Genomic DNA, 24,698 nt, shown 5'->3' on the forward strand with positions numbered 1-24,698 from the left:
ACTCTCTCCATTTTTAAATCAATCAAGCCCATTCTTAGATGCTTTCAAATCCCAAACCCCCAACCCAAACCCATTATGTATTATCAGATAACTAACCTGAAATTTAGCTAAAAGAGATTTATTTCTGGTTGTCAGACTGAGGGCCAACAATATGAAATAAATTTTGGGTTGTATCTTTTCTTACCAAATTGGAAAATATATGCTGCTTTTCTTTTAGATTTTGTAAGAATTGGAAGGTTGTTAGTCATGATGAGGTGTGAATGTGTAAATCAAATAGAAAAATGCGTATTTGTTATTTCAGGCAATTAAACTGGCATGACTACGGATATATCAGATTGGCAAATCCACGTTAAGGAAGATCACTCATCTATCACGATCAGAGACTTAATTACTATTTTTTAAAAGTGCTAGGGCATCTCTGATGTTTTGAGGCTGCTTAGTGAACCGATGATCCTGACAATTTTTTCCCATTTTTAGAAAAAAAAATGTTTAAGCCTCTTTGCAATGCCTTTCCAGTCTCATCATCGGAGAAGTGTAAGACCTGACTTCCCCAGTGAGGACAGGGATGATTCAGTGTTTATGGGAGTTCAATCAAGTTGCTTTATATAGCAGTGGTAGAAAACTTGGATGAATTATGAACTGTGGCTGTCTAATCTGATTATTCCACACTCCAAAATTTTGTAATTGATGGGATGTTATGATTTTGTTTATATGCAAGATTTTGATATTTGATTCACAAAAGCTCTTGTGCTGTCATTTATAAAGGAAATATTCATAAAAATAATAGCAGAACCAAACTTTAGTATTCTCAAAGGCATAGTATTTTAGTGAATAAACCATATTGAAAAAGGGAAGGAAAATAAATCAGTTTATATGTGATTTGGAATGGCTATTTTATTGAGATAAGTATAGATGGAAAAATAGTGTATTATAGCTATGTAGAAAAATTATCTTCTTCAAAATAGAATTTTTAAATATGAAAATAGTGATATAGCAAATGTTTATTGTGACTTTTCCAAGTAGTGGACAAATCTTGAAATTTGACATCAAAACAATATTTGTTTGAGGGTTGTCTTGCTTAATACTTCTTTCAGATTCAACATTTCATATATAAGATAAATATACTTAATTCACCCATTATTGTGGGAAATGAGATAATGGATGAAAAATTCCTGAAATAAAATACTTTTAATATATTTTAATAAGCTTTCCCCAGCATAAACTGTTCATGCACTAAATTTTGAATCCTTATTATGCCACCTGAAATTTTTTACCCTTAGTTTCTAAATCCCATGAGAAACTGAGATTCACAGATGAATAATGATATTGCTAAGATCACAAATGGATGACAGAAGTGGGATTTGAAGTCCTGTCATATGAGTTCTTGTCAAGAACTGATACCATTACTCAAAATCTGCTTCTAGTAAATTCAGGTCACGTCATCATCCTTGATGATGTTTCTCCTAAATACGGCTGCCACATGCTTTATCAATGGATCTTACCTCATAGCTTCTTTTACTTTTTAGCTTATCATTGTGCATCTTCTTAAACCTTTGAGTTTCCATGTTGAATCTGAAGTATAAAGCAAGATAACACTCAAATACTGTTTTTGTGCCACATTCCAAGATTTGTCTGCTATTTGTCTGTCTTATAGTTTCTATCGGGATTGCTTTCTCTACCTCAGTATTGAGGCTGCAGCAGGCTGTATAGCCATACTTTGCACAATAGAAACTTACGCTGAATATTTGCTAAATTGGACTGGATTTGATTTTTCAGGAAGCAATATGTACATTAGCTAAGAACCCAGGCTCTGTAGTCACATTTCCAGCTTTCAGAGCTTATCTCACTTTATCATATCTCTTGTATTACTAAAGATAAGTCACTTAACACTTTGGTGCCTCAGTTTCCCATCTGTGTCGTGATGATAATAATTATACAATAATATACCTAACTTGTAGACTTAATGGAGGATTTAAATGAGAGAATAGATGAAAAGAGCTTAGAACAATACCTGCCACATAAAAAGTGTTCCTTAATCTCTCTATTATTACAATTGTTTTTACTGCTTATCAACAGAAACCAAATGTTGTTAAGCATGCATGCCAACTTGTATAAGGAGTAGGAATAATATTTTCTCCTTTAGATGGAATTATAAGAGTGAAAGGGAAAACGTATACTTAGGAACTTAGGCACATGTCTAATGAATCAAATTGAAACAAATGCCCACTGCGTGTAGATGTTAAAAGAGGGCATTGTGTTCCTCCTGAGACATTTAGCTCCTGCTCTGATGATGTCTCTGTTCTACTAACTACTCAAGAGTAGCATGGCTAAATAGCACAGTTGTCTTCATGAAATAAAGGGGTGGACACATACTTTTAAAAGTGACAAAGAAGTCACTTGCAAATCACAGCTAAAACTCCAGAAGATTTGGAAAATACGAATTGTAGCTTAAAATATCATAATGACTAAAACCAGCTTTTGTTGTATCCACAAAGTATACCTTCCTCAAAGTTTTGCCACCTATATTTTTGAAATTCATGGACATTGGTTTCTAGAAAGAAAGAAAAAAAAACATAACACAGTGTTCCTAACTGTAAAACTTTTGAAAATTGTAGTTATTTAAAAATTAGACTAATGACAACATAAAAATCAGATTTGAGTAGAGACATCTAAGTTTACCCTTTAAGATGATAATATAGTGTGAGAGAAAATAGATCTTATTTATTGATATATTATGTAGTAAACAATAAGATCACTGAAGAATACATACAAAAAAGTTCAAAAATGAAGTATAAGCTTAATGGTATTCTCCTACAAACATTAAAATAAATTGTAGTAGTATACATTTAAGGGTTTTTTTTTTGTTTTCCTCTTTCTTGGTAGTAATTGAATATGTACTGTAGGTTAGTAATGTTTCCAAATGGATCATGACTATTTCCTGTTGGCCTTTTGGCTGAGATCAAGTGTTATATGTTGTCTCTAGGGACTCTAGCCTGCACAACCCAAGAAATAGACTGTTATTTAATAAGCATTTAGCATCTTTTAACTAAAATGATGGTAACCAATATTACACTAAGTGCTCGATTATTTATGAGGAATCTGCTCAGTAAAGATGCTCAAGGCATTAGCTTCGATGAATCTTCATCATTTCCAACTATGTCAGATAGTAATCACACTCTATTTCTTTTCATCCTTTTACCTCTTGATCATTTTGCTCCTTGACACCTGATTTGATAACAAAACCCAGCTAAATATCGCTTAAAGCCTAAGTCCTACTGGTTTGGAAATACTTCACTCTTTTTCCTTTATGCTATCAAGATATTAATGGAACACCTATTGTATTCACTATAACACTTTTTACAGACTGCTTGTGAGAGAGGTAACTCTATAGTGCATAGTAAATGGATACATCAGCCGTGTGTGTGTGTGTGTGTGTGTGTCCCTACAGAGTGCCAGAGAAAACTGAGAGGATAATGAACTTTTAGGTTCCCATATTTCAGCAAATGATTTTCTTGCCCTCCTCCAACTATCAATACTCAGGTATATTCATTTAAGATCTACTCTTCTATGTGATGCAGAGACTGATAACTCTTTACCCATTGTTTATTATCCTTTCATTGCTAAGAGAAATCAGATATTGTTGGAAAGAGGAAATTGGCCCCAAAAATGGAATATATCTGCTATCCTCCTATGTAGTTAAGATTACTATTTGACACTGTCTTCACCAAAGTGTTGTATATACCAAGCTGTTTCCTGGGGCTTCTGGGGAAGCACTTTAAAAGAGAATATAGCTGACCAATGTTGACTATTGGCCACTCATAGTTCTGCTTCCTTCTGTTGGGAAGACAGCTGCCACACTCCTAGCTGTCAGAGTGTGATTGCTAGGATTTTCCCTGAGGATGGAAGAGCAGAAAAACAAAAGGAGTTTGGATGTTTCTGGAATCATGGAGACCCCACTGGCCCAGGGTTATCTGTCTCCAGATTTACCATTATGTGGCATATTCATCATCAATTTTGTTTAAGTCACTCCTTCAACTCCTTCAAGAAATATCATTCTTAATATACACCTTCCTAAGAGATTTATATTTTAGAAAGCACTTTGGAAGAACATAACACATTAGTATCTGAAGAACTTGATTAACCTAAACTTTAGATTTCAGGTTATGATATATGAAACTTAACATATTTTGCAGTTCCACTAGTTGCCCTTATTAAACATATTTAAATACATGGAAAACCTTATCCTTGAAACATTGACTATTACTGTTTGAGGATTAATCAATTCCTGGATTACTAACCCTGACAAACTATATGATTCCATGAGAGTAGAATCCATTTCTATCTTGTCCAAAATATCCCTAGGGCCTATCAAACAAGTTAACACATAGAAGATTCTGAATAAATATTTTTAAATGGATGAATAAATTAATGAAAAAGTGAACAAACTCATATTGTTCCCAAACATGAACAACACTTATCAAACTCAAGTCATTCTTTGATGTTAAAGAAATTTCGTGCATGATTTTCTGCTCTTTAACTAGTAAAGCCCTGCAGCAGCCACCTTCCAGATACAGACTTTTTGTTTTCTGAGGTGTCTTCCTCCCTTCTTGTCTCTCTTTTCTCACTTCTTTTCCTCCCTCTTACCACGTCTTCCATTTTTGTCTCTCTCCAGTTTATTTTGTTGATGTCCCTCACCAGCCCATTCGCTTAATGCTCCCAGCCTCTATCTTTTCAGCGAGGTCTGTAATCAAGATTCTGATTTTTTGAACCATGAAGATAGAGTGAATGTCGACGTGTATTGACTCTTTTCGCCAGAAAAATAAATCCACTGAATTGTTTCCCATGAAAAGTTGCCTACCTCCCCCCCATCTGAACGCTAGTTTTCTTTCCCACAAAAGCAGAATTAGTTTGCTGATTAGTTGGTGTAATCTAGCCCTCATATGAGCTTAGAGGCATAATCAAAGCATCTTTTCATACTCGAATATTGCATTTTAAACCCACTTAACACATAGCAACATGCAAAGATATAAAAAATGATCTTACATAGCCCCTTAAATATTAGATTGCACATCTCACTGAAATTGATTTTCAATACCTTTTAAGTTCATGAAAAGTGGATAAACTACTGTGGCCTGTTTAAAAAAAAAAAAGTCAGAAAAACTGACTAAATTCACTGATCCTAGGTAGATTAATTTGGACTATTCCTCTTTATATTTTTAGCTTGATCTTGAGTTTTATATATATAGATACACATATATGTGTATCTATATATATATACAACCCCTCCTTACTCTGGCCCTGGTCAACTAGATAAAGTACTGAATTAAAATTTTTATATAATTTTTTACTGCATTTATTAGGGTCTCTTAGATGGAAGTACTGTCCAGATAGGGAAATAAAAGACTTTCTGTTCTTTGGATTCACTGGAAATCTTTGCTCATATAAACATTTCTGAGATGCAGGTTATCACCTGACCTTAGTTAATCCTTGAGACATACCAACATCCTAACTGCAGAGTTTATGCAGAGAAGGGAGACCACCTGATTTTTTAAAAATGTGTTTCAAGTGTCAGCTTTTGGCTTAATATCTTTGAGTGACTCCCAGGTTAAAGGGACATTTCTGTATTTAGATTATGTATGGCATATGGGTTTGAGGAGATTGTTTAAAATTATATCCATCACATAACTCTCAGAAATTAACAAAGTGAAAAAAATTATAATACCTTGGATGGCACCAACTGTGACCTTATCAACTATAACAACAAGGTAACCTTCTCTGAGAGGCCAAGTCCTAGAGAAACTGCCAGAGCCCAGGCCTAAGGATAAAGTGAGTACAAAGTATATTAATTATGGAGGCATTTGATGTTTCCCGAAGCTTCTATAGGTGTTCAACAAAATGTGAATACCACCCTTCTGTTTTGATGTTTAAAATCTTCTTTCAAGTATCTAAATGCATAGTTTTATCTTTCTCATGAAGTAAATTAAAATTTGAATATTAACTATAAAATTCATTTCGGTGTTTTTATACATATAAACTACATAAAATGGAGGAATAAAAAATATTACAGAAAGTAAATTCAAGTGGAAAGAGTATGATAGTAGTCAAGAAAGTTCCAGTGCTATGTGCTTTTTTGCACATTTTATTATATTGAGATCTATACATTTTTTTAAATTTAGTTTGTAAATAAAATATGATTATAATACAATTATGTCTCAGAACTAGAAGGGAGTTTAGAGATAATTTTTAGCATATCTGTGACAGAAAATTCCCATTTTTGATAGATAGCACTAGAGTTAAAACTAGAATTCAAACCATTATAGTAATAATTCTCTGCTTTAAAAATTTAAAAATTTCATATTCAGCCAATTACTGTAAATCAAACTCTAGTTTACCACCATAAATAAAAAAGAAAACATTGTTGAAGAAAGATTTACTTTTAAAAGTGTTTAAGGGTCACATGATGGCTCAGTTGGCTAAGCAACCAACTCTTAATTTTGGCTCAGGTCATGATCTCAAAGTTTGTGGGATCGAGTCCTGCTTCCGGTTCTGTGCTGACAGCTTGAGATTCTCCCTCTCCCTGTCTCTCTGTCTTTCCCCTGCTCACACACACAAGCTCTCTTTCTCTCTCAAAATAAATACACATTATAAAAAGGGATTTTAGTAAGTAAAAAACACAGCAACATGAGGATGGCTTAAATCTTTTATTATTTTGCTTTATTAATGGCAAATAGAAATAAAATGACTGTATTCTAACATTGCTCAAATTATTTCTCTTTATGATCTTTTTATCATTAAAATAGAGCTTTACATTTATATACCACTTTGCAGTTTATTAAAATAAGAATTTGCAAATCTTTTTCACATTGTTATTGTTTGTTAAATGAGATTATATATCTGACAAATACTAACACAGTAAAACCTTGAATTGCAAGTAACTTGTTCATTTTGTGTTGCACAAGACAAGCAAACGTTTCTAAAAAAATTTAATTTGATAAATGAGCAATGCCTTGTAATACAAGTAGTATGTGATACCCAAAGTCATATGATCACAACTGAACCAATGGTTCTCTCTCTCTCTCTCTCACACACACACTCTGAGGAATTGTGGGTGATTGTTTCCCATGCTCGGATGCTCAGTCTCAGGCCTCAGTGTTTGGCAGAAATCAGTGATTTTTCAGAAATTTGGAAGGTGCCCACAACTGGAACTAGTGTATTTGTTGTCACTTGGAAGCACCTATGGACAGTCCTTTGCTTTTCCATACAAGGGGAAGCTTAGGAATGCTCTGCTTCATTCTAGGTCAGGCTGTCTGCAGATAGAGACAGCTGTCTTTCCTCTGCTGTCTTATTGTCAGTTAGGTTAAATACGATATATGGCAAGAATTTATTAATACTGTACTGTAGTCAACATTTGTGTGAGCTCATACAATGGCCCCAATGGAGAAAAAGATTCCATTGAGCCAATAGATAACAACGATTCCATTAGTGATAGTGAAAATCGTCCTACACAATAACCCTCCTCTCTCTTGTCTCTCTCACACCAGACATGAAGGTTTTCAAAGGTAAGTGTTGATTAATTTATTTTTCTTTATATTTTGTATTTTATTTGTTATTTTGTATTATATTACACTATTATAATCATATTTATATGAACATATTTTTCGGTGGTGGAATGAATCATCTGAGTTTCCATTATTACTTATGGGGAAATTTGCTTTGATATGCAAGTGCTTTGCGTTACAAGCATGTTTCCACAATAAATTATGCTGGCAAACCAAGGTTTTACTGTACTTACAATTATAGTTGAAATAGGGGTGCCTGGGTGGCTCAGTCAGTTGAGCGTCCGACTTTGGCTCAGGTCATGATCTCACCGTCTGTAAGTTTGAGTCCTGCGTCGGCGGGCTCTGTGCTGACAGCTCAGAGCCTGGAGCCTGCTTCCAATTCTGTTTCTCCCTCTCTCTCACTGCCCCTCCCCACTCATGCTCTGTCTCTCTCTCTCTCTCTCTCTCTCTGTCAAAAATAAATAAACATCTAAAAAAATTATAGTTGAAATAGATAGAAATATGCATAGCAGATATTATGTATACGTGTGTGTATATTTTTAATTTTTATATTGACTTCAGCTGTTAAAAAGAAAATCCAGGAAAGTTTAACTGACAGGAGCAAATACTTAGGGCTTACAATTTATACATCTCCTAGAAATAATTTTTTCTAACTGTCCATAGAAAGATACAGGTGACCTTCTGCTGGCTGAGAAATACACGTCTAGTACCAGTAAATTTAAGAAACTTTTAGACTTTCGGAAATAAATTAGACTAAATAGAGGAGGAAAGAGAGATGCATAACTCAACCAACAAGTCAAGTAACAGCAGGAAATTAACAGAAAAGGGAATCTCTTTATGGACACAGAAAAAATATCTATATTTCTGACAAGAGAAGCTTCTGGTCCCATATTTATGACTACCCTGATTCTACATTATGCCTTTGGCTAATTATAGTAGAAAACACATACATACATATAAGGGAAATAGACACTGGAATTAAAATAAAAAACTTAACAAAGCTAAAAAAAAAATAAAATAGATTACTTAGGAGATTCACTCTCCCCAAAACAAGCATGTGAATTTTAAAAATCATTACACTTTTTAAAAAATGCTTTTTTGGAGAAAAAAAAAGCAAAATGAAGAACTTTATTTTCTAGATTTATCCACTTCAAAAGTATAAGCCGCTTCAGAAAGAAATGTAATTCTTTATTTTTTTTTAATTTTTTTAATGTTTATTTCTTTTTGAGAGACAGAGAGAGAGAGAGGGACAGAGTGTGAATGGGGGTCGAGCAGAGAGAGAGGGAGACACAGAATCTGAAGCAGGCTCCACGCTCTGAGCTGTCAGCACAGAGTCCAATGCAGGGCTTGAACCCACGAACTGTGAGATCATGACCTGAGCTGAAGTTGGATGCTTAACCGTCTGAGCCACCCAGGCATCCCAGAAATATAATTCTTATTAGGAGAAAGGGGTGGGGGGGAGAAATCTTCAGAAATGTAGCTAACATGCAAGTCAGCTGGAAAGCTTAAAAAAAAAAAAAAGGTTGTTTTTACTTAGCTATAGAAACACATCTTTGTTGCAAAATCATTATAATGTTAACTAATTTCTGAACTAAGCAGGGAGAAAACTGCAGGCAGAGCACCTGTTGGCAGATTTTACCAGCTGATTGAGTCCTTTCTGCAATTTCAGAGCAATAAAACCTTTGCTACTAGATTTATTTCCAGAGTAGACTGGTTATTTCCTTAGTGGTACAATAATCAGTCCAGAGGAGCTCCGCTCTTAAGTTTTCAAGCAGGGAGTGTTGTGGAGAGCTGAGATTTTGCTGTGGGGTCTGTGTGTGCGGTACGTGTGCACGAGCTGGTACGTGTGTGTACTGTTGGTAAGGTGAGACTGGAGCTCTTTCACTATGAGAGTGATAGTTTTGTTATCATGGAAATCTCCATTGTGGTCATTTTTTTTCCTTAGCATATTTGAATATACAAATACTTTATACAGTTCCTTTTCTTTCCTTTTCTTTATACAATCTCTTTTCATTTTTTTAATTTTTCTATTTATTTTTAATTTTTCTAACGTTTATTTATTTTTGAGAGAAAAAAAGGCAGAGTGCAAGCAAGGGAGGGGCAGAGAGAGAGAGAGAGAGAGAGGGAGACATAGAATTCGAAGCAGGCTCCAGGCTTTGGGTTGTCAGCACAGAGCCTAACCCAGGGCTGGAGCACATAAACTGTGAGGTCCTGACCTGAGCTGAAGTCGGTCGCTTAACCAACTGAGCCACCCATGCATGGCTTTAATTTTTTGTTAAGCCATGGCAACGTTAAGAGACAAATATATATATTTAGGCAAATTTTCATCTGATCCATAATCAATGAACCATAGACATAATTAGGAGCAATGTCAGCCCTGGGGCTAAAAGTCTAAGTTTTTAAAAAGTATTCCCTGCAGTTTATGTCACTTTCAATCTGCAAATATCTAAAATTTCAAAAACTTCATATGTGTCTGAACTTTGCTTTTAACTCTCGTGTCATGCCTGAAAATATCTTTTTTTATTTATTTTTTTAACATTTATTTATTTTTGAGACAAAGACAGAGCATGACAAGGGGAGGGTCAGAGAGAGAGGGAGACACAGAATCTGAAACAGGCTCCAGGCTCTGAGCTGTCAGCACAGAGCCCGATGCGGGGCTTGAACTCACGACCGTGAGATCATGACCCCAGCCAAAGTCCGACGCCCAACTGAGTGAGCCACCCAGGCGCCCCTGAAAATATCTTTTATTAAAACATTCCTAAAACTTGCAATAAAGATCTAGTTGCAAATACAATTTTCCCCCGTCACTCATTACATTCTCTAAGATTAATAAAATAGAATTCATATTTTGTCACATATTCTCCCAAAATTGATGCAAGTGGAATGCTCCACTTATATAAGTTATATGCTTTATAAATAATACATTTAATATTAGTTTTATATAGTTATTATATTAATATATGTATTATCTCATATTGTGTGGGTAGATTTAATAATTTTAAGGTAAATAATATTTATGAAAGTTTAAGTTATGGAAATCAAGTGTTTAGCATATTTTTTCTACATTATAAATGATTATATTAAGTTTACATGCCTTATAATTACTTTTAAATTCCAATTTTCTTTGGCTGATTTGCTCTGAAAATTTACTACTATAAATGGATAATAAAATTGTGCATTATTGATTATTTGCATTTAAAAGAAATGAAATTATCTTCTGTGCAATTTTTCTCCTTAAAACAATATGTTGAATAGCATAGCCAAATGAATAAACTCAATATTTCTTGCAATTTCTAGAAAATTAGCAAGGCTTAAAAATCTATGTGTAGATTGGTATTACCAATCATATATAAAAATAAGACAGTATATAATGACCAAAGCTTTGCAGGAATCATATATAAATGATTTTGTAATCTTCCTTCCTGTCACCTAAGCCCTAATGCTCTACTGCATATTTGTAATATAACAAGTTGTTGTCCTTGGAATAAAGTTCTCATATATGATACAGGTATTGGAGTAAATTGTAGTTTGTAGGAAACATATTACTTTCCGTATATACTAAGTGTGTCAACTTAAACGCCTCTATTAGATACAGTTCGTTGGCCTCAGAGAGGTAGACCCTCACAATGTCAGCAAAGACCTAAGTGGCAAAACTAAGCAAGATCAGAGAAGTGCCACCACTGATACGAAAGCCTTTTTGCAGCTCCCTAGGTTGTGCTTACTGTTTCCTGCCTTTGCTATTCCAGCAGGTGGAAACGTTCCAATGCTCACCGTTGCTTGCTTTTACTTTTAACCTTTAGTGATAATGCTGATGTTTACTTCATTTTAGGCTTTCATAGTACTGACGCATGAAATTTTGATACAGAGCATCATGGGTAAAAGTTAATAAATATTTCTCATTTCTAAGATGGTATTTCTGCAACAACATAATATTTGTTACAGAGTAGTTAAATGGCATTCAATACATATATATCCCCTGCCAGATGACCTTAAAGGAACTGTATCATCTGGTCCCAATATACTTTTCTATAAAAACCCTCACAGGGGCACCTGGGTGGCTCAGTCAGTTAAATGTCTGACTTTGTCACGATCTTAGGTTGTAATCTCAGGGTTTGTGAGTTTGAGCCCCTCTCAGGTTCTCTGTTGTCAGCACAGAACCCACTTCAGATCCTCTGTGTCCCTCTCTCTCTATGTACCCTGCCCCTGTTTGTGCTTTCTCTGTCTCAAAAATAAACAAACATTAAAAAAAAAAAAAACAACCCTCACAAATTCCCTTCAAGAAACAAATGACAAATAAGGACAGTTGTCATTCTGCAATCACCATTAGCATCTATGATCTTTCCTTTTCTCTGTTATTCATTATCTCAACTTTAAAGCTCAAATGTCACATTCTTCATGATTCTTTACCTGATATCCACATCAGAGTTAACATTACTCCAGTTGGTTTTCCTGTAAACTTACACTGTATCATTACATGGTTCATGATGCCTTGAATTACACCTCCTTGTCAGTCTTTCATGCTGATGAGACATTTACGTTCTGCCCCATTCCCATCCCCTCATTCTGGTACGTAGCCCAGTGGCTTAGAAATTGTAGTTGCTCCCCAAAGAGAGATCGATTGAATCACTGGAATCCTCTCATAAGTAGGGACGTTGACCAGATCGAATAGTACCTTTGATTTCATATTCAGTTTGTTAGCTCTATAAGAGCATACCTTAAATGTTATGGAAAAAAAGTTTTAAAAATCATTACATAAACACTTTTAGTTTCATCAATGCCATTCTGGCTGCTCTGAAACAAAGTGCCAGAGAGACCTCAGTATTAAGATAAGGAGAGATGAAATTTCAGCATAAACTATCAGGGTAATATAGTGGAAGAGCAAGCCCAGGGGCAGAAAATTTAGTTTGCAATTATAGCTCCAACATGATTGATGTTGGTGAATCTCTCCAAGTTGCTTATACTGCCTCAGTTTGTGTGTCTTTGGTAAAATTAAGGTGATGTATGAAATCATTTGTCAAAGTCTTGCCCCATCTTGGTTTGACAATTTTAGTTATGAATAAAGGCAAACAAAAGCACTTGAATTTTAAACTCTTAATATGTAAACAAAAGTAGAGCAACAAAAACTCTTGCAACTAATTCTGGGGAAATTTATTGAATTAAATAATCATCTATCCTGGCTTTTTCCAGATAGTCCTCATTTATGACTCTGTCCTCGTGTCCCATCTAGTTTAGCATTTTGTTTGAATTTGAGTTTGTTTTAATATAATGAAGTACTGTTAATAATAATTATAGAAGTCAGAATGGGTATGGTAGATTGTCATTACAGCTCCTACCAAGATCTCCTCTAGTAGTGTGTATGATGTCTATGCTCTGGACAGAATTTTTGCTTTTATCACGTGAATAAATATTAAAGAAGATCAAAAATAGCCTGTCACTTCCCAAGAGTCCAAGAGGTAAGGTAATCGAAACCTCTCCTTTAAGATCAGCAGTACAGGTGGTCACCTGAAAAATAAGTGCGTTCTGATTCATGTGACCAGTCTTGGCTAGTAATAAGACAGGACAGCCCCCCTCAACCATTTGAAGCACAAGCCAGCTGCGCTATGTGCCAAGACCAGCAAGACACACGGCCATATCAGACTAGTTTTTGACAGAGTCACTGGAAACCTAAACAAGTATATTAGGCATGAGTAAAATACATGGGAAAAATATAAGTTAAGTAGTCTTGCCTTTGAATGTACGGCCTGAATGCTTTTGCCAGTTTTTGCAAGGTGAAAATCTCAATGCTGTTCATTTCCTTGTTTAGTGACCCCCGAGTGTTTTTTATTTTGTTTTACTTTACTTTTTAAAATAAACATTTATTCTAGGGTGGATTTAGGCTTACAGAAAAGTTGTAAAGGTGGTACAGAAAATTTGCAGATACCCCACACCCAGCTTCCCCTACCAGCAGCATCTTATATTAGTATGAGACATTTGTCACAAGTAATCAACTGATATTGACACATTATTTTTTAACTAACAGCCATACTTTCAGATTTCCTTGGTTGTTAAACAATGCCCTTTGTCCATTCCAGGATTCCATTTGTGATACCATTATCCACTTACTCATCATGTCTCCTTAGTCTTCTCCTGGTTGTGAAAGTTTCTCAGACTCATTCTCTTGGGATGTCTTTGGCAATTTTTCAGGAGTACTGAGATTGGCTAGAATGTTTCTTAGGATTTGCCTGATGTCTTTTTTTTTTTCTCATGAGTAGATTGGATGTATAGGTTTGTGAGAGGAAGACCATACAATGCCATTTTCATAATATCCTATCAAGAGTACCTACTATCAACATGACTTCTCTCTAAATTTTTTTATCGAAGTATAGTTGACATACAATGTTGTATTATTTTCAGATGTACAACACAGTTATTCAACAATTATACACATTACCTGTGCTCACCATGATAAGTATAGTTACCATCTGTCACTAGACAAAGTTATTATAGTATTATTGACTTCTGTCTATTAATGTTAATCATGATCATGAGATAGCTTATGTTAGGCTTTTCCACTATAAAGTTTCTCTTCTTTATCTCTTTCCACATTGATTTCTTTGGAAGGAGGTCACTTAAGGAGGAGTGAAATGTTATGCTTTATCACCTTGAGGACAGAGTGTCTTCTGCATGCGATACTTGTCTATTCTCCTATATTTGTGCATTTAAGCACTTATTTATATCAACATGGGCTCCTGCATATTTGCTTTATATGTTGGATTTATTTACTTAGTTACTCAAATTTTTCTATCTTTGGCTTTTGGGAGCTCCTTTTTCTTTATGGCACACCACCATTACTGTTTTTCACTGTTTCCTTACTTTGTGCCACTATAGATCCTCCTGGCTCAGCCTTTATATATCCTAGCTCAATATTAGAATCAGACATTTCTCCAAAGAGCTTTGATTCCTTACGTTGGAAAATGTAATTAAAAACCAAGATCTAGGGGTGCCTGGGTGGCGCAGTCGGTTAAGCGTCCGACTTCAGCCAGGTCACGATCTCGCGGTCCGTGAGTTCGAGCCCCGCGTCAGGCTCTGGGCTGATGGCTCGGAGCCTGGAGCCTGTTTCCGATTCTGTGTCTCCCTCTCTCTCTGCCCCTCCCCCGTTCATGCTCTGTCTCTCTCTGTCCCAAAAATAAATTAAAAACGTTGAAAAAAAAATTAAAAAAAAAAAACAAAAAACCAAGATCTAGGTGTTAGGTGTGTTTATTGCTTCTGCAGCATCATTGCTTCTAGCAAGTCTCAGAGGACAGAGCAAGAACATATATGCGTATACTAACTTATATTTATGTATATGTATAAAATATTTATAATATTTATAAATCGTGTATGTGTGTATGTGTATCCATCTGTATCTACATTGAGCTAAACATGAGTTCATACTGCTGTCTTCAATTCTATTGCGTAACCATATAAATCATTATTCTTGATTTTAACTTTCTACTTCAGCAGTACAAAATCTGGCTCCCACCATTCACCTCTATTTACTTAATTTTTAATTCCAATATACAAATATAGTAGCTTTTGAAGTATTAGCTCACACTTCCATGGGAAATACTTTTTCAACCACAGTACATTTCTTATGTTCAACTCCTTTTGCTTTTAGTTTTACAGACTCCATGCATTTCCAAAGTTACTTGGCTCGGCACCTTCGCTCCTTATCCCTTAGGTAAAAGGATCTTTCATACATTTGTGATACAGGTTCTTTCATCACAATCTATATTCAATCATTGGATACTCTGACCTTCTAAAAGACTTTCTACATTTATATGCATTAGGTTCATTTTTCTGTTGTAAAGTGCTATGGGTTTTAACACATGTCATGTATCCACCATTAAAATATCACAGAATAGTTTCGTTGTCCTAAAGTATCCCCTGTGCTTTACCAGCTCAACCCATTCCCCACTCCCCACCATCTGGCAACCACTCATCTGTTTATTGTCTCTATGGTTTTGCCTTTGTTAGCATGTAGCCTTTCCAAATTGGCTTCTTTCACTTAGCAGTATGCATTTAGGATGCATCCACTTCTTTGTATGGCTTGATAGCTCAATTCCTTTTTATCACTGAATAGTCTTCCATTGCATGGAGGAACAACAGTGTATTTTTCCATTCATCTATTGAAGAAAATCTTGGTTGTTTTCACTTTTTGGAGATTATGAATAAAGCTGCTATAAGCATTCACATGTATTTGTCATATAGACATAAATTTTAAAACCAATTGGATAAATAAGTGGGCACGTGATTGCTAGATCATATGGTAAGACAATGTTTTATTTCGTAAGAAACTGCCAAACTGTCTTCCAAGTGTATAACTTTTGCAGTCCCATCAGCAATAAATGAGGATTTTCTATTGCCCTGCATCCTAACAATTGAAATTGTCAAGTTTCTGAATGTTAGTCATTCTAATAGGTGTGTTGTGGTATCTCATTGTTTTAATTTGCATTTCCTTAAAGATAAATGCTATTGAGCAGGTTTTTATATGCTTATTTGCCATCTGTGTATCTTTGTGTTGATGTGTCTATTCAGATTATTAGCTCATTTTTAATTGGATTGTTTTTTTATTGTTGAATTTGAAGAGTTCTTTGCATATTTTGAATATAACTCTTTTATTAGATATGTGTTTTGCAAATATATTCTCCCAATCTATGGCTTGTCTTTTCAACAGTATCTTAGGCTGAACAGAATATTTAATTTTGACAAAGTCCAACGTATTGATTCTTCTTTTTCATGGATCATGTTTTTGGTGTCATATCTAAAAAGTCATCACCAAACCCAAGATCACTTTGATTTTCTACTTACATTTTCTTCTCAAAGTTTTATGGTTTTGTAGTTTGCCTTTATATCCATGATCTATTTTTAGTTAATTTTTGTAAAAGGTATAAAATCTCTGGGTTCATTTTTGTTTTTGTTTTATAGACCTACAATTATTCCATCATCATTGGGTGAAAAGATTATCTTTATTCCATTGAATTGTTTTTGCCCCTTTGTCAAAATAAGTGGGCTGTATTTGTGTGTCTCCCTTTTGGCTTTATTCTGTCCCATTGGTATATGTTAGTTCTTTTGCTAATACCATGCAGTCTCGATTACTTTAACTTAATAGTAAGTCTTGAAATCAGGTGGTATGAGCTTTATTCTTATTTAATATGGTGTTAGCTATTTTAGATGTTTTGTCTCCCATATAAATTTTAGAATCAGTTTGTTGATATAAAATAGCTTGTAGGGGTTTTGATCAAATCTGTTGATCAAGTTGGGAAGAACTGACATCTTAACAATATCAAGTTTTCCAATCCATAAATAAGAATATCTCCACTTTTATCTGACTTTTTTATTTTTTTGTGAGTGTTTTATAATTTTCTAAAGATTCTATAGATACTTTGTTAGATTTATGTCCAAGTACTTCAGTTCTTTTGGTGCTCTTATAAATGTTATTTTTTTTTAAATTTCCAATTCTTGTTGTTTATTGCTGGTATATAGTAAAGCAAATGGTTTTTCTATATTTTTTGACTTTTCTCTATTAACTTTCCATCCTACAAACATGTTATACATTCTTATTAGTTTAACAAGTTCTTTTGTAGATTTGTAAGGGAGACATAAATAATCATGTTATTTACAAATAAAGGCAGTATTATTTTTTCCTTTCCAATTCGTAGAGAATTTATTTTCTTATCTTGCTGCAGTAAGAAAGGACTTCTGATGTGATGTTGAACAAGAGTGGTGAAAGAGGACATCATCGCCTTCTTCCCAGTCTTGGAGAAAAAAAAATGTGAGTCTCTTAATACATATAATATTAGCTGTAGTTTTTTGCAAGTGTCCTTTAGCAAGTTGAAAAAGTATCCTTTAATTTCTAATGTGGTGAATTTTTATAATAAATGTTAGGTCTTGTTAAATGCTTGTTATCTATCATTTGATCTGATCACATTTTTATTTGTTTATTCTTTGCCCTGTTGGCAAAATTGTTTTGCGTTGATTGGTTTCTGAATATTGAACCAGACTCGCATACCTGGATTAAATCCCAGTTGGTACTTGGTATGGTATAAAATTCCTTTTACACAGTGTTGGGTTGCTTTGCTAATACTGTGTTTAGTATTTTTGTGTCTATATTTATGAGGAATATTGGTCTATAGTTATCCCTTTCTGTAATATATTTATTTTGGCCTTAGGATAATATTAACCTCATAGAAGAGTTAGAAAGTGTTTCCTCTGCTTCTATTTCTAGAAAAGACTATGGAGAATGGTATCATTTCTTCTTAAGTTTAGTAGAAATCACCAGTGAAACCATTTGGGCTTGATGCTTTATTTTTTTTTTCCTAAGTTACCAATTATTGATTCAATTTTTAAAAATAGATATAGCCTTCTTGAGTAGCTATGTAGCTATTTAAATAGCTTAATATTTAAGCTTAAATAGCTCCTCCTCAGGGAGCATCTCTGTCTTGCAAAATCTTTCAGCTGTAATGTGCTGCTGTCATAATGGGATATTATTGGTTTGTGGTAAAGTGTAGATAGACAATAGATAATATTCTATATTTGTATGATTAAATCTTAGTTTTAGTGGGGTTGTGTTTCTGGGACATGACCATCAGAAATGTTTCCTTTGGTGATACAAAAAGGCCAGGGGAATACATTTCCAGAACTTTTATTTTGAGTTCTTAAATTGAATGAAGAAAAAAATCAAGTACTGATAATGACTAAATTTCTATTTCAGGCATCTGATGAACTGATGTAAAACTGGTATCATTTAAAACTTTGTGAAGTTTCTTATCTCCTAATGGGGTCAATAATTAACAGTTATTACTTCACTTGGCATAAGTATATGTGAAATTAAGAAGTCATCTTACAATATAAACAAAGTCTTTCTCTACCCAGTGATATAAAAACACACTTTTTGCAGAAGAACAGTTCAATAGTTTTTACTAAACCAAAATGTAATGAACTAAAAAGACCTATGATTTGGCAGCACCTAAATTATAATACACTTAATGCTTCATCCAAAAAAAGATAATGTTTTGGAGACTTCTGTCAGTAAAATTATTATTTAAAACAATTTTTTAATGTTTATTTTTAACAGGGAGAGACAGAATGTGAGCAGGGGAGGGGCAGAGATAGGGAGACACAGAACCCGAAGCAGGCTCCCGGCTCTGAGCTGTCAGCACAGAGCCCAACATGGGCCTCAAACTCATGAGCTGTGAGATCATGACCTGAGCCAAAGTCAGATGCTCAACTGACTGAGCCACCCAGGGCACTCAGGTCCCCTTGTCAGTAAAATTATTTATCAAAGGAATAGAGATCGAATACAATACTTGCACAAATATTTTAGATAGAATATTTAAATATTTTTCTTTGAAATAAATTAGACTTTAGGAAAGTTCTCCATTTAGGTTAAATTGCTATGAGCTTATCAGACATCTTAGCTCCTAGCGAAACAATATATTTTTTTTTCAATTAACAATGTTGTGATCTACAGAGAAGTGCTAATTGAAGATGTACACTTGTCATTACCCAGTAAATGCAACTTTGAAGAAGATAGTACACACGATTTGGTGGGAGGAGGGGAAAGACATAAAAATCCATTTATCCAAAAAAAAAAAAGGTGCATTTTTCAGAAACTTTTTTCTAAAACTGACACAGTACTGGGGAAACAGCCCTGACAGAGAAATTGATTAAAGTATGTGAATATACTAGATTATTTTTGGTCTAGAGTATCTTCTGAAGTGTTTATTTAAATTCTAGTTAGTTTACAGTATAATGTTAGTTTCAGGTGTACAATATAGTGATTCAACACTTCCATAGAATACCAGGTGCTCATCACAAGTGTCTCCTTAATCCCCATCACCTCCAGTAACCATCAGCTTGTTCTCTATAACTAAGAGTCTGTTGAGGCTCCTGGGTGGCTTAGTCGGTTGAGCGTCCAACTTCAGCTCAGGTTCACGACCTCGTGGTTCACAGGTTCAAGCCCCTCTGTACTGACAGCTTAGAGCCTGGAGCTTGCTTCGGATTCTGTGTCTCCCCCTCTCTCTGCCCCTCCCCCACTCATGCTCTATATCTCTCTCTCTCAAAAATAAATATAAACATTAAAAAAAAAAAGAGTGTTTTCTGGGGGCACCTGGCTGACTCCGTTGGAAGAGCATGCAACTCTTGATCTCAGGGTCATGAGCCCCACACTAGGTGTGGAGATTACTAAAATAAATAAATAAACTTTTAAAAAGGTCTGTTTTCTAATTTGCCTCTCTCTCTTTTTTCCCTTTGCTCTCTTGTTTTGTTTCTTAAATTCCACATATGGGTGGAATCATATGGTATTTGTCTTTCTCTGATTAGCTTCTTTCATTTAGCTATTACTCTCTAACTCAATCCATGTCATTGCAAATGGTGGTCTAAATTATTTTTCATGTTCTAACAATTATTTCAAGGCTCAATTTTTTCCTTTAATGTACACGAATGTTAGAAGAAATTTTCGTTTTGAAATTAGATTTTGAATAGAACTATTTCATAGATCACCAATAGAATCATTCAAGTGAAAAAATATTTAGAAAAAATGCAATTTTTACTATTTTGACACTCTCCACTATATAAAGAGTTTGTAGAATAAATTATTCAATTACCCTATTTATTGAGGATATATACAATGAAATCTAAAAATGTAGTTGCAAATATTTTTTTCGTTAAGATCTAATATTTAGTCTTATGAAACTATTAGGAAGTACAGATTACACGGTAATCTCTGTCAATTACAGTTATATCTCCCAATAGTTAATGCACATCCTCTCAGGATTAAGACACTTTTGTTTATAAGCATTCTAGGTTATCGAATACAGAAATTACTGCTTTCCTTTCTTTGAATTTATCTGTGTCAACTGGGACTGCAACAGTGAACACAGATTCACGTCTTTGTAGCAAAAATAAAAATAGAAAACAACGCACTCTATGTTTAGCATAATTCATGCTTATTTCACAATCTGAACTCTATTCCAGGTACAAAATAGGATCATGTTGTGAGAATAACTTGCACTTCAGCTCTTTGAAGGTTGTAGTATATAAATGAACAAAGTAGTTAACTAGACTTGGAACCTCCTTTCACCTGAAAGATTAACACTTTGTATCTTTGTAAAAATACTATCTCCCACACTAAGAAGATTAACATCAGTACGTACAGGGGTGGTCCTTCACCACCAAAGGACAGAGAATTTCTAGCACATGTCTGCACTCATCCACCCAAAGAGGAAGAAGAGACGTGAAGTTAGGATATTTCCTTCTGCTGCACCATGCTTCCTTGTGAAGCAGATATGCAAACATCCAAACTTTTGGGTGCCTCTTAAGTATTAAAGTAGAAGAATTATTGGCAGAGAGACCAAAGGCATCGGGGATGTAAAAAACTGAAGTGCACCATCCATTTGAAATGCTGTGAGTAATGTGCAGCCTGCTGATGGTGATGGATGATGATAGCCCCTTAGTCTGCACTAGCCACTTGGCTGAAAGGCAAATCGGGAATGCAAGGCAAACTCGGAGCTAGGCAGGCCATCAAAATAAATAAGTAAAAAGAAAGGACACTAAAAGGCAGTCGGTTGTTAGGATGAAGGGTTGTAATAAATGATGATGTCAGTGATAAATTGAGGTTGCTTATGCCATGGTTAGAATTTCAGGGAGGGAAACAGATTGGAAAACTCAGCACTACAGTATTAGAAACCAGTTTTCAGAGTGCCAAGGTTCAGAAGCGAAACTTCTATGAGAAATGCAAAGCTAAAATTTTGGTAAAATCAGAAGATATAAATTAGTATCTGTTTTCAGTTATTTTCAGATACCAGAGAAGGTTGATTGTCAAAAGAAAGGTCTATATCAGAAAATCAGGATAAACTGTAGTCAAAGTTCATTAGTCAGAGTGTGATTTCACAAGCCTTCCCTGGAGAAGTTTAATGGCTTATATACTGCTGGCACTAAACTTCTGTGACCCCTACTCACTCTGATCTCAGTGTTTCATATATGTTGTTAAGATGCCCTGGAAGGTATTTTGTTCTATTCATTCATTATATCAAGTTGGTCATATACTTGCTAGACTCTGCCTCTGTGTTCCTACCTATGTGTTTGTCTTTGTATCCATTGCTAGTGAAAAAACATTCTCTGCCTTTAAAAAGCTTTCCATCCTGGGTAGTGACTTAAAAAAGTTTTTATGGTAATTTCAACAATTGATTTTAGAATGCTTGAGAGAGAATGAAATCAATGTGTATCTTTAAAAATTATGACCTTTCTAATACAGTAGTTTTTGTGTTGAAACGGCCCTCCTGGATAAGTGGGTACCTGGAGGCCAGTGATCTGGATAGAGACGCAGGGAATTGAAGACAGTGGGTTTGGCATCGGGGCAGGATTTCACAAGTCTTCTGTTTTCATGCCATCAAGAAAAAAAAAAAAAAAAAAAAAAAAAAAAAAAAAAGAAAAACCCAAAGATGATGTCATACAAATCAAGAGCCTAGCAAATAGTCTAAGGAAAATCACATCTGAGGAGAAAAAAATGGAAATAAAGCAGTAAGGGAGAAATTAGAGACACTAAAACAGAAAAAAAAAAATTGAATTTTGGGCATAGGGTAGGAGGCAGAGCTAGGACGCATCATTAGAGAGTTGTCATGTGCCTGTGACCTCACCAATAGATGCAGAGAGAACTTTGAGGGGCACCAAATGGATTCAGTTGAGGATGTATCTTTTTTTAAGTGTATTTATTTATTTTGAGAGGGAGCAAGCACATGAGCATGTATATATGCAGGGGAGGGGCAGAGATAAAGGGAGTGACAGAATCCCCGACAGAACCCGACATGGGGTTCAGTCTCAAACCTTGAATTCATGACCTGAGCCAAAATCAAAAGTCAGATGCTTAACTGACTGAGCCACCCAGCCCGCCCCCCCCAGGTGAGGATGTACCTTATCTATATAATAGAGGAGTCCTTGAGGCAAGATTTAAATGTCTATGTATAAATTTCTTAAATAAAATAAGCAAAGCCTAAATTAAAAACAAAAAAACTTTAACATTGGTAAATGTTTTTCTCCTTCAGTAAATTTAACAGAAGTAAAATATAACAAATATGTTAATTTCTGCTTATATTGTTTTATCTTGATTTAATTTTATTGTACTTTTATCTTAATTTTTCAGATGCACCCCAAATCATATAGAAGTAGTTATATTTGGTGTTTCTCCAACATATCCTTTGTACAGCTTTGCTCCTCCTTTCATCTATTTGCATCATTTTTAAAAAAAATTTTTAAAGTTTATTTAGAGAAAGTGGGCATGTATGTGCAGGCACAGGGGAAGGGCAGAAAGAGGGAGAGGGAGAGGGAGAGGGAGAGGGAGAGGGAGAGGGAGAGAGAGAGAGAGAGAGAGAGAGAGAGAGAGAGAGAATATCCCACACAGGCTCTGTGCTGTCAGCTCAGAGCCCAACACAGGGCTCAATCCCACAAACTGCGAGATTGTGACTGGAGCCAAAAACCAAGAGTTGGTTGCTTAACTGACTGAGCCACCCAGGTGCCCCTGTATGCTCAATTTGGACCAATACAGAAACCACCCTATTGCAGATTATAAGCCCCCCCTCCCCCCATCTTTTGAATATATGCAGCTTGGAATTTTCCTACTGCTGAAGGGTCTAGTGTCCCTGAGGCAAGCCCTGGTGGTATGTATGCCTTATGCTTTAGGCTTCTTCTAGTCCCCACTATGTTCATTAAATGTTTTTCTCTTTAAAACTACCCTTGCTGGAACTGAAACTGTGACTTCAATCTTAGATTATGTGACTGGCTTCACAGAGGTGATTCTGATGTGAAGGTTGGGAGAACAGCTTTGATCCCCACCAAAAACCCAATCAACTTTGGCCCTCCCCAAATTACTTCACATAATCTTTCCAGTACAAAAAATCTTGACTAAAAAGTCTTCTAATGCCCCCATCCAACCAAATGCTTATACCTTGCCTAATTCATTCCAGCTGCTCAGTAGAAATTGAATATTATTTCATACCCTGAAAATATAATAATTTTGCGTGTAACTTTGACTGTTTCTTGATATCTGCTTTTGGTAGGCTGCCCTGTCCCACCTAATAATTTCTCTGAGCCCTCTTGCTCCTAAGACTAGTTTAATTAAAATTCTATTTCCCTTACAACCTTAGAGTTCACTGATGGTTGTTATAACTGAGGGAGGACATTCTACAGCTTAGTGCTCTCCCCAAATCCTGTTCTCTGTCTTCTTTTCTATCTCCATTGGCATTAATGGCCTTTTTAACCCCCTTAGGGCTCAGAACTGAGCTTCTCCCATTCTACTACCATCTACCTAAAAAATGTGAAGCATAATCTCAATAAAGGGATTTTATGAGGTATTTTTTATGTTTCTCCAATACATTATTCATGTATACGTGCTTTTATATTTTGAATTATGTTCATTAAAAAAAAATTTCTAAATTGAGAGTCGGCCAAAGAAAATGAATGCTTCTGTCAGACACAGGTTAAGTAAGAACTTTACTCTTTCGAAAATTATTTTCTTAAATGACTTTATAAGTATAATGTTTTATAGAGATGCAAAACAACAAGAACAACAATATAGCAAATAAAACTATGAAAGCAGAAAGCATCTTCTTTCAAAGCGTTTGTTCTTGACCTAGAAATCCTTCAGTGTATGTTTGTCTCTAAGGACACGTTCTGTGCAACAGAATTTTTTTCAGTGCAACCTTGAACATGTCTCAGCACCAGTCCGTTAAACCTCAGAAAATGCTGTGATAAGATACAGTATGTGAGTATGAGGGTGCACGAGCATGTACGTGTCTGTTCACTCTGTGCCACTGCTTTCGCCACCTCCTATCCTAGCTTACTGAGCTACTTGAAAAGAAACACTTTGAAACACAAAGGGCTTTTTCATTTCTCACCAGTGATTACCCACCCTGATTCATTCACACCTGAGAAAACACAGAAAGTCATAGACTGACTCTCTTGGTATTACTGTTTAGATGACGGTTATTGGCTACCCTGTAAAATTTAATAAAAGAATGGCAGAATCTCATTCTGTTACCCATCTCCCAGTTCATGGCTCTACTTCTCTTACTTTCATACTCCCCAAACTTAAACTGAACATTAGAAATGTAACTATGTTTTTAG

The sequence above is a fragment of the Panthera tigris genome, chromosome B1, assembly GCF_018350195.1.
Source record: "Panthera tigris isolate Pti1 chromosome B1, P.tigris_Pti1_mat1.1, whole genome shotgun sequence".
Lineage (NCBI taxonomy): Eukaryota > Metazoa > Chordata > Mammalia > Carnivora > Felidae > Panthera > Panthera tigris.